The following is a 9,297-nucleotide window of genomic DNA, read 5'->3' as shown; positions in this document are numbered from 1 at the left end:
TCTTTTAAAACTACGCGATAGAACTGTGCACTTGCAGTTTGTACCCCAAATTCGACTCATAAAGTCGCGATCAAGTTTTTGGCGCCGTTGCCGGGGACTTTTATTTAGTCGATATCGTAACTCTTCTGTTACGCTGTAGAGACTAAGGCTTTTCTTTTTCTTTTCTTTCTTTCGTTGATTTGTATGCCACACACTCGCTCACAAGGCGAGCCGTTCTACTTACGAATCAACGATATCGAACTATATCTCCGAGTCTTACGAAGAATTCGGGAATATCGTGCTGCAAACAATCTCCCTCCTGTTGAACTTCTTGATTTCAAAAATATTTTCCCTTCGATACCCGAGATGGCAGAACCAGCTCGTGCTCTTCGAGATTACGCCGCTCCATCGCAAGATGAGCCGCATTCGAGTATTGCTCCACCCGCAATCGAAGCAAACAACTTTGAACTTAAACCTTCACTGTTGCAGGCAGTACAACAGAACCAATTCTCTGGAAATCCTACCGAGGATCCAAACCTTCATTTATCCGTGTTTGTCCAATACGCTGATACTGTTAAAGCTAACGGTGTCACTTCAGAGGCAATTCGACTTCGTCTTTTTCCTTTCTCGTTAAGAGATAGCGCTAGAAGATGGCTTCAATCTCTTCCTTCCAACTCAGTCACCACATGGAACGAGTTGAAGAAAGTTTTTCTTGCCCGATATTTTCCGCCGAGCAAAACAGCTATGTTAAGAGCCCAGATAAATGGATTTAAACAGAAAGATAACGAGTCTCTCTTCGAAGCATGGGAAAGATACAAAGACATGATGAGACTTTGTCCACACCATGGTTTAGAGGACTGGTTAGTAATTCATACCTTCTATAATGGTCTCCTGTACAACACGAGGTTAATAATAGACGCCGCCGCAGGTGGGGCACTAATGAACAAACCTTATGCTGATGCTTACCAACTTATCGAAAGCATGGCTCAAAACCACTATCAGTGGGGAAGCGAACGAAAAATGGTAGAAAAACCTCAAACGAAAACTGGCATGTACGAGATAAGTAACCTTGATCATGTTAATGCAAAAGTGGATGCTCTGGTCCAGAAAATTGAAAGTTTAAATGTATCACCTCCAGCCACCGTGGTTGCCATAACTCAGAATTGCGAAGTCTATGGAATCCAAGGTCACACTCCTGCAGATTGTCAACTCCTAACAGGAATCCAAGCGGAGCAAGTAAACTATGCTCAAGGAAGCCCCTACTCGCATACCTATAACTCAAATTGGAAGAATCATCCCAATTTTTCATATAAGAGTAATAATGCTTTATACGCACCTGGACAATCTCCGAATCAAGCCCCAGCTATACCTCCGGGATATCAGAAGCCGATCCCATCTACACCTAACAATAACGCCCCTAGGAAATTCAACTTGGAAATCATGATGGAAAACTTTATAGCTTCTCAATAGCAAACCAATAAAGATTTCCTAAACCAGAATGTACACACTGGCGAACAAATTAAACAACTAGCAAGTAAAGTAGATGGCCTGGCTACCCATAACAAAATGCTGGAAACGCAAATATCACAAGTAGCTCAACAACAAGCGCCTACTGCTGCCTCAACTGGTACATTTCCTGGCCAACCCCAACCTAACCCAAGAAGCTACGCTCATGCAATTATACTGAGAAGTGGAACGGAAGTGGAAGGACCGTCTGACCCAAGGATAGAAAACCAAAACTCTAAAAAGTCAACTGAGGAGGAAAATAAACCTAAGGAAAAGGAAGAGAGTAATAAGGAAACCGTAGAAAAGAAGGAACCTTATGTACCTCCACCACCTTATAAACCACATATCCCTTACCCTCAAAGGCTTATTAAAACCAAAGATGCGGGCCAATTTAAAAAATTTGTTGACCTACTAAAACAATTAAACGTCACAATTCCGTTTACAGAAGCTATTACGCAGATGCCCTCATATGCCAAGTTTTTAAAAGAAATTCTTTATAATAAAAGGAAACTTGAAGATAGCGAAACCGTTACACTCACCGCTGAATGTAGCGCTATAATCCAGAATATGCCTCCTAAACTTAAAGACCCAGGTAGTTTCTCTATACCCTGTCACATAGGAAAATTTGTCATTGACAAAGCCTTATGCGATTTAGGAGCCAGTATTAGTGTTATGCCTTTATCCATATGCAAGAGACTTGAAATGGGAGAATTAAGACCAACTAAAATGTTTGTGCAACTAGCAGATCGTTCCGTTAAATATCCTGTAGGAATTCTTGAAAACGTTCCAGTGCGCATAGGTCAATTCTACATTCCAACTGATTTTATAATTAGGGATATTAGAGAAGATGAAGTTACACCCATTATACTGGGAAGACCGTTCTTAGCAACGGCCGGTGCAATCATAGACGTAAAACGAGGACGACTCACTTTTGAAGTAGGAGAAGAGAAAATTGAGTTCATTCTTTCCCAATTTTTGAAAGCACCTGCAATAGAAGATACATGTTACTTCATGGATATCATCGATGAATGCATAAAAGAAACGGAGTTAGAAAAAGACAAATCATCTGACTATCTTGTAGAAGACAAACTCAACCAATGTTTAGCAATAACACCGGATCCTACGCAATGCCTTAAGAAACCAACCTTAGACCTGAAAACACTTCCCAAAAATCTGAGATATGAATTCCTAGACTTAGAACTTGAACGACCAGTGATAGTTAATGCTGACCTAGGAAGACTCGAAACAGAAAAACTCCTGCATATCTTAAGAAAATATCCAACCGCACTAGGATACAACATCACCGATCTTAAAGGAATAAGTCCTTCTATTTGTATGCACCGCATCATGCTAGAAGAAGACTGTAAAACTTCTAGGGAACACCAGAGGAGACTAAACCCGATCCTGAGTGAGGTAGTGAAGAAGGAAATAACCAAGTTATTAGAGGCAGGTATCATATATCCTATATCTGATAGCAAATGGGTTAGTCCTGTGCACGTAGTACCAAAGAAAGGAGGTGTAACAGTCATTGAAAATGAAAAAGGAGAAACTATAACCAAACAAATCGAATCGGGATGGAGAATGTACATTGACTATAGGAAACTAAACAAAGCAACCCGAAAAGATCATTTCCCTTTACCATTCATTGACCAGATGTTAGAACGATTAGCAAAACATTCTCATTTCTGTTATCTAGACGGTTACTCAGGTTTCTTTCAAATACCAATTCATCTTGATGACCAAGAAAAGACAACATTCACATGTCCTTTTGGTACCTTCGCTTATAGACGAATGTCGTTTGGCTTGTGTAATGCTCCTGCAACCTTCCAAAGGTGCATGATGGCAATATTCGCCGATTTTCTAGAAAACATCATGGAAGTATTTATGGATGACTTTTCCGTATGCAGACAAAGCTTTGAAGAATGCCTAGAAAACCTAGAAAGAGTTCTAGAGCGATGTGTAAAAGTAAACCTAGTACTTAATTGGGAAAAATGTCACTTTATGGTACAAGAAGGAATTGTTTTAGGACACATCATCTCGAACAGAGGAATTGAAGTAGACAAAGCCAAAATAGAGGTAATCGAAAATCTTCAACCCCCGAAAACTGTGAGAGAAGTACGAAGCTTCTTAGGACATGCCGGTTTTTACCGACGATTCCTTAAAGACTTCTCTAAAATAACTAAACCTTTGACCGGGCTATTGATGAAGGATGCTGAATTCATATTCGACAATAAATGTTTAGAAGCATTTCAAACACTTAAACAAGCACTGATCTCCGCACCCATAATGCAGACACCAGATTGGAACGAACCATTCGAAATAATGTGTGATGCCAGTGATTACGCTGTAGGTGCTGTTTTAGGACAACGAAAGGATAAAAAGCTTCATGTTATATATTACGCAAGTAGAACTCTAGATGAAGCATAAATGAATTATGCCACAACCGAGAAAGAACTTCTAGCAGTAGTGTTTGCGCTAGATAAATTTCGTTCTTACTTGGTCGGAGCCAAAATAATCATCTACACTGACCACGCTGCTATCAAATACCTCTTAACAAAAAAGGATGCTAAACCTAGACTCCTAAGGTGGATCCTGTTGCTACAAGAGTTCGATTTGGAAATCAAAGACAAGAAAGGAACTGAAAACGTAGTAGCAGATCACCTCTCTAGACTTGAGAACCTTGAACCGGAAAGAACATCAATTAACGATGATTTCTCCTACGATAAGCTTATAACTACTTTGGAAGAAAATAAAGCTGATAAACAGGTAGGAACCACCTTAGCTATATCTGTTACACCGTGGTACGCTGACCTCGTCAATTATTTAGCTGCCGGAATAGTTCCACCTACTTTATCCTACCAGCAGAAGAAACGATTCTTCTATGACATAAAACACTATTACTGGGATGACCCCTTACTTTTCAAAAGAGGCCCCGATGGTATTTTCCGTCGGTGTATACCCGAAGAAGAGGTAGAAAATATAATCCAACACTGTCACTCCGCTCCTTATGGTGGACATGCAAGTACATCCAAGACCTGCTCTAAAATCCTACAAGCCGGTTTTTATTGGCCAAATATATGGAAGGATGTACATGCAGCTATTAAGAAATGTGACAGATGTCAACGCACAGGAAACATATCTAGACGTGACGAGATGCCACAAAAGGGCGTTTTGGAAGTAGAGATTTTCGACGTGTGGGGAATAGACTTCATGGGACCTTTCCATCCTCTTTCGGTAACAAATACATACTCGTGGCAGTTGACTACGTATCAAAATGGATTGAAGCTATAGCTTCTCCAACAAACGACACACGAGTAGTAACTAGACTCTTTAAGAATATAATATTTCCAAGGTTTGGTGTCCCAAGAATAGTAGTCAGTGATGATGGATCGCATTTCATATCCAAGGTACTCGAAAAACTACTACTTAAGTATGGCGTAAGACATAGAGTAGCGACACCTTACCACCCTCAAACCAGTGGGCAAGTGGAAGTGTCTAACAGAGAAATCAAACAGATACTAGAGAAAATAGTCGCCACTTCAAGGAAAGACTGGTCATTGAAATTACCATAAGATTTGTGGGCTTACCGAACTGCTTACAAAACTCCCATAGGGACAACCCCATTTAAGCTCATTTATGGAAAATCCTGTCACCTCCCGGTAGAATTAGAACATAAAGCCTATTGGGCTATTAAAAATCTAAATTTAAACTATAAAGCCGCCGACGAAAAGAGAATCCTTGATATAAGCGAATTAGAGGAACTCAGAAGAGACGCTTACGAAAATGCCAGAATCTACAAAGAAAGAACAAAACAATGGCATGACAAGCGCATATCAAGGAAAATCTTCAAACAAGGCGATACAGTTCTTTTATTTAACTCTAGGCTAAAGTTATTCCCGGGAAAACTATGATCTAGATGGTCAGGTCCTTTTCAAATCACCAATGTCTTTCCCAGTGGAGCAGTAGAAATTAAAGGCAAATCTATGGAACCATTTACCGTAAACGGGCAACGTCTAAAACATTATCACTATGCAGAAAACAATGAAGATTCGCAAGTCTTGCACTTAGACGAAATGCCTCCAGAACTTATAGATTATAATTGATAGTTTTTATGTCGAGCTTGCGACATTAAACAAAGCGCTTAGTGGGAGACAACCCAAAAATATTTATTTATTTTTTATTTCTTCCTTAATTATTCTTTTAATTTTTGTTTAGTATTCTTTCTTAATTTATTTTAAACCCTTTTTCTTCTTCTTTCGGCATTTGGCCAAATCCTGACTAAAACTCTTGTTTTTCTTTTCTCTAGCTAACACTAACCTGATGGGACAAATTGATCGTATGGGTATCAAATTCAGAGGAACAGCTCAGAAACAAAAGTTTGAGGAACTAGCCACGAGAGAGATGCTACCTAGTCTGTATGCTGATGACTGGGCAATGACTGCCCTTGGACTAAGACAAAGTGTCCTGTATTTGTTGAATCAGATTGGGTGGGAAACCTCTCCTATCCGTAGACATTTCGTCACTTACCAGAGACTAACACTAGAATTCCTTAGCTCCCTGATCTACCTACCCAGCTATGGAAAAGGAATAAGCAGAGGTTTCATCCAGTTCAGAATGTTTAACATGGAGTACCAATTTAATATTCAAGACTTTACCAACCTTTTAGGTTTCCCTACCTCCTTTGACACATTCACAGTAAGCCAAGAAGAACTTTTTGAATATAGAGAACTTGAACACTTTTGGGGTAACTTGACTGGAAATGACGATCCCGAGGAACATGAGTTTCTCTCCGGAAACATACATAACCCGGCCTTTCGTTATTTCCATAAGATCCTGACCCACACCTTATTTGGGAAGAAGCCAAACAGTACCACAGTTTCACGTGATGAACTCTTAATCATATTTTGTGCTTCCCAGAACCGTCCAGTAAACGGTGCCACTTTTATGTTGGCAAATTTAGACCACCTTATCCAAGATGAACGAGCACCAATTCGAATAGGCGGTTTGATAACCATGACTGGTAATGCTATCGGATTACGTCAGCCTATGCTTGACTTAAGCCCTTTTTGTGGCATTACTATTATGAGTATACCCTTCCTCTTCAACACTATGTTTATAGCAAACTTAGGATATGAAGAGTTTGAGCTTATAATTGATAACCAAGTTCTTTGCCTATTCACCATGCCCGATCCTAGGACTAGTGTTCATAACCGCAATAACTGGCTCTACAATCTGAACGAAACCCCCTCTCCTGCTAGATCCACTGAATCCATCCAGGACTATGAAATTTGTGATGACCAGATTCCTTATGCTGAATCAGACCCTCAGACACCATTTGGTTATTATGATATTGATCCTCCTCCTCAACCTGTTCAGACCGAAGAATCGGCAATACCCGACCTTAGACATCATATGCCCGGAACTGATTATAACACCGCCATTGAAGCTTTGATGTCAGAACAAGACGCCATCAGAGAAGAGTTCGCTAACATGAGACACGAATTTCTGGGATACATGAACAATATAACAAATCAGTTTCACGAGTTGCTATACCGTGTTAACTCCTTTGTTCCTCCGGCCAGAGATCATGCAGATAGATAGAAGTCGTTTTTCTTAGTTATCTAGTTTTAATTAGATTATTCATTAATGTTATTTCAAATTATGTTCGTATTTGTTTCTCTTTTGCATTTTTGTTTTTTTTCCAATGTTACATTATGATTATTTTATGAAGCTATTGATTTATCCTATTTTATTATGAATTATGCGATATCTATCAATAATGCTCTCTACTGTGCTGCCTATATAACTTATTAAAGAAAAAATATAATTATGCACTATTATACAAAGTAGAATAGCATGCAGGGAAATTTAAATAGCAGAATTAAATCATCTGAAGCAAAACAAAATAAATAATAAAAATAAATTACCAAAATCATTATGAAGAACGCAAGCAGAAACCATGCCAATATGACTGTGTGACGGGCGTCACACAATCTATCACGGACGTCACGCCAAGTGCTTGTGACGCCCGTCATGCCCCTGTTACGAGCGTAACACCCTTCTGACTAGGTGAACGTTACAAAGTCGTTGGAGACGACCGTTACACCTCTTCACCTTTTTACCTTCCCCACTTATTCACATTTACCCACATTTATTTACTTTTCAACCACTCCCTTTCTAACTTCAAATTTTTTCCTATAAATATCCACCATACCTTTCTTCCTACATCAGAACTATTCTATACAATCAAATATATTTTCTTTTCTTTCCTAATTACTTCTTCCAACTCATTCATCAGTATGGCGGGAAATCAAAATTTCGGAAATATCATCTTCCGATCCGAAGATGATAATTATCAAAGGGAGCAGTTCGAGCGTTTCCAACAACGAGGTGTCACCTCTACCAGGTATCCTGATTTAACTTGTTTACAAGAATTAGGATTACTTCAAGGTATAGAATGGATGCTCTGTCTTGCTGATTTAACCTTTCTATGCACGCATAATCAACCCTCCTACCCATCCCTAACCTTAGAATTTTTAAGTTCCTATGCGTAGAAGACTCCCACCGGTGAAGACGAATTCTTAACCGGTACCGCAACCTTCCGTATGTTCAACACCGAATACTCCCTATCCCAAAACCAATTGAGCACCATGCTACAATTCCCCATAGAAGGACAAGTCTACCCCAGAATCCCTCCAAACTTTAGAATCTTTACCTCCCCTATTTATGGACATAGGCTACTGTCGGTCCAGCCGCCTAATCAAGAACAGGATAGGCGGAGGGTATTATCTTATGGTGAACAACCAAGAGGTCCCAAGCGTTGTTCTACCCAACATTGCCTTAACCGATGTCACCAATCCCAACCGCCATATCTATGATCTTAATGCTCCCGAAGCTACCGAGCCTTCACATGCAAACCCGTCTACAAACAAGTTCGAAGAAGTGAAGCAAGGTGATCATGCTCCTGCACAACAATCAGTCCCGCTCAACCCTTCCGATAATGCAGCTGGCCCATCCTCACGACGTCGTCGACGAAGAAGGCCTACAACCAATGACGACATCATGGATGCTATTGATGGTATGCAAGCACAGAATCTCGAAATGATGCAAATGATGTGCCAAATGCAACAACAACATGAAGCGAGGAATGCCATAACCGACTAGCGGTTCACTGATTTGCTTAGCAGGTTTGACAACTTAGAAGTACATCAGCGATCACCCGGTCCAAGAACAAGAGGCGGAAGGCAGCATTGATTCCTTTTTTCTTTCTTTTTGTATTTCATTTCTTTCCCTTAAAACATTGGGGACAATGTTTCATTTAAGTATGGGGGGGGAAAACCGTGTTCTTTCTATCCTCCCTTCTTCAAGTATGTACCTTTCTTTTCATTGTTATTTCCCTTATAAAAAAAAATATTTCTTATAATATAGATTTATTTTAAGTTAAGTCCCTAGTGTGAAAATTTTCTATTATCTATTCCCTCAAAAAATTTCATGAGCCATAACAAATATTCAACACACTCAGTAAGTATAAAGGTTGCTTATTTTATCAAACTTGAAACAAATTAAGCCTAAAACTATTACCGCCCCGACACTCTAAACAAACCTCAACATGTTAAGATCAGAAAGGCAGCTGTTATACAAGTCCCTGGATTTTTAACCTTATAGTAACCCCGAGTAGTTTATACAAGAAGTCAACACCATCTTAATAGCAAACTACGTGGAGGGCCGATGAATATAAGTGAATGATTCCCAAAGTAAAAAAATATATATATATATAGCAGGAAATGCACTAACTAAGTTAGGTGATCCTCA

General features: G+C 39.5%; 1 non-coding gene across 1 annotated transcript; it reads right to left on the bottom strand.

Annotated features, from left to right (window-relative positions):
- Positions 1–723: 723 nt before the first annotated feature.
- LOC127099776 (small nucleolar RNA R71) lies at positions 724–830 on the bottom strand. Its single transcript, XR_007794248.1, has one exon. It is a non-coding gene; the product is annotated as a small nucleolar RNA R71 (small nucleolar RNA).
- Between the last annotated feature and the right edge of the window lie 8,467 nt (positions 831–9,297).

This window comes from Lathyrus oleraceus, chromosome 6 (genome assembly GCF_024323335.1).
Source record: "Lathyrus oleraceus cultivar Zhongwan6 chromosome 6, CAAS_Psat_ZW6_1.0, whole genome shotgun sequence".
Lineage (NCBI taxonomy): Eukaryota > Viridiplantae > Streptophyta > Magnoliopsida > Fabales > Fabaceae > Lathyrus > Lathyrus oleraceus.
The sequence above is the reverse complement of the archived record's forward strand: the minus strand, read 5'-3'. Positions and strand labels throughout refer to the sequence as shown.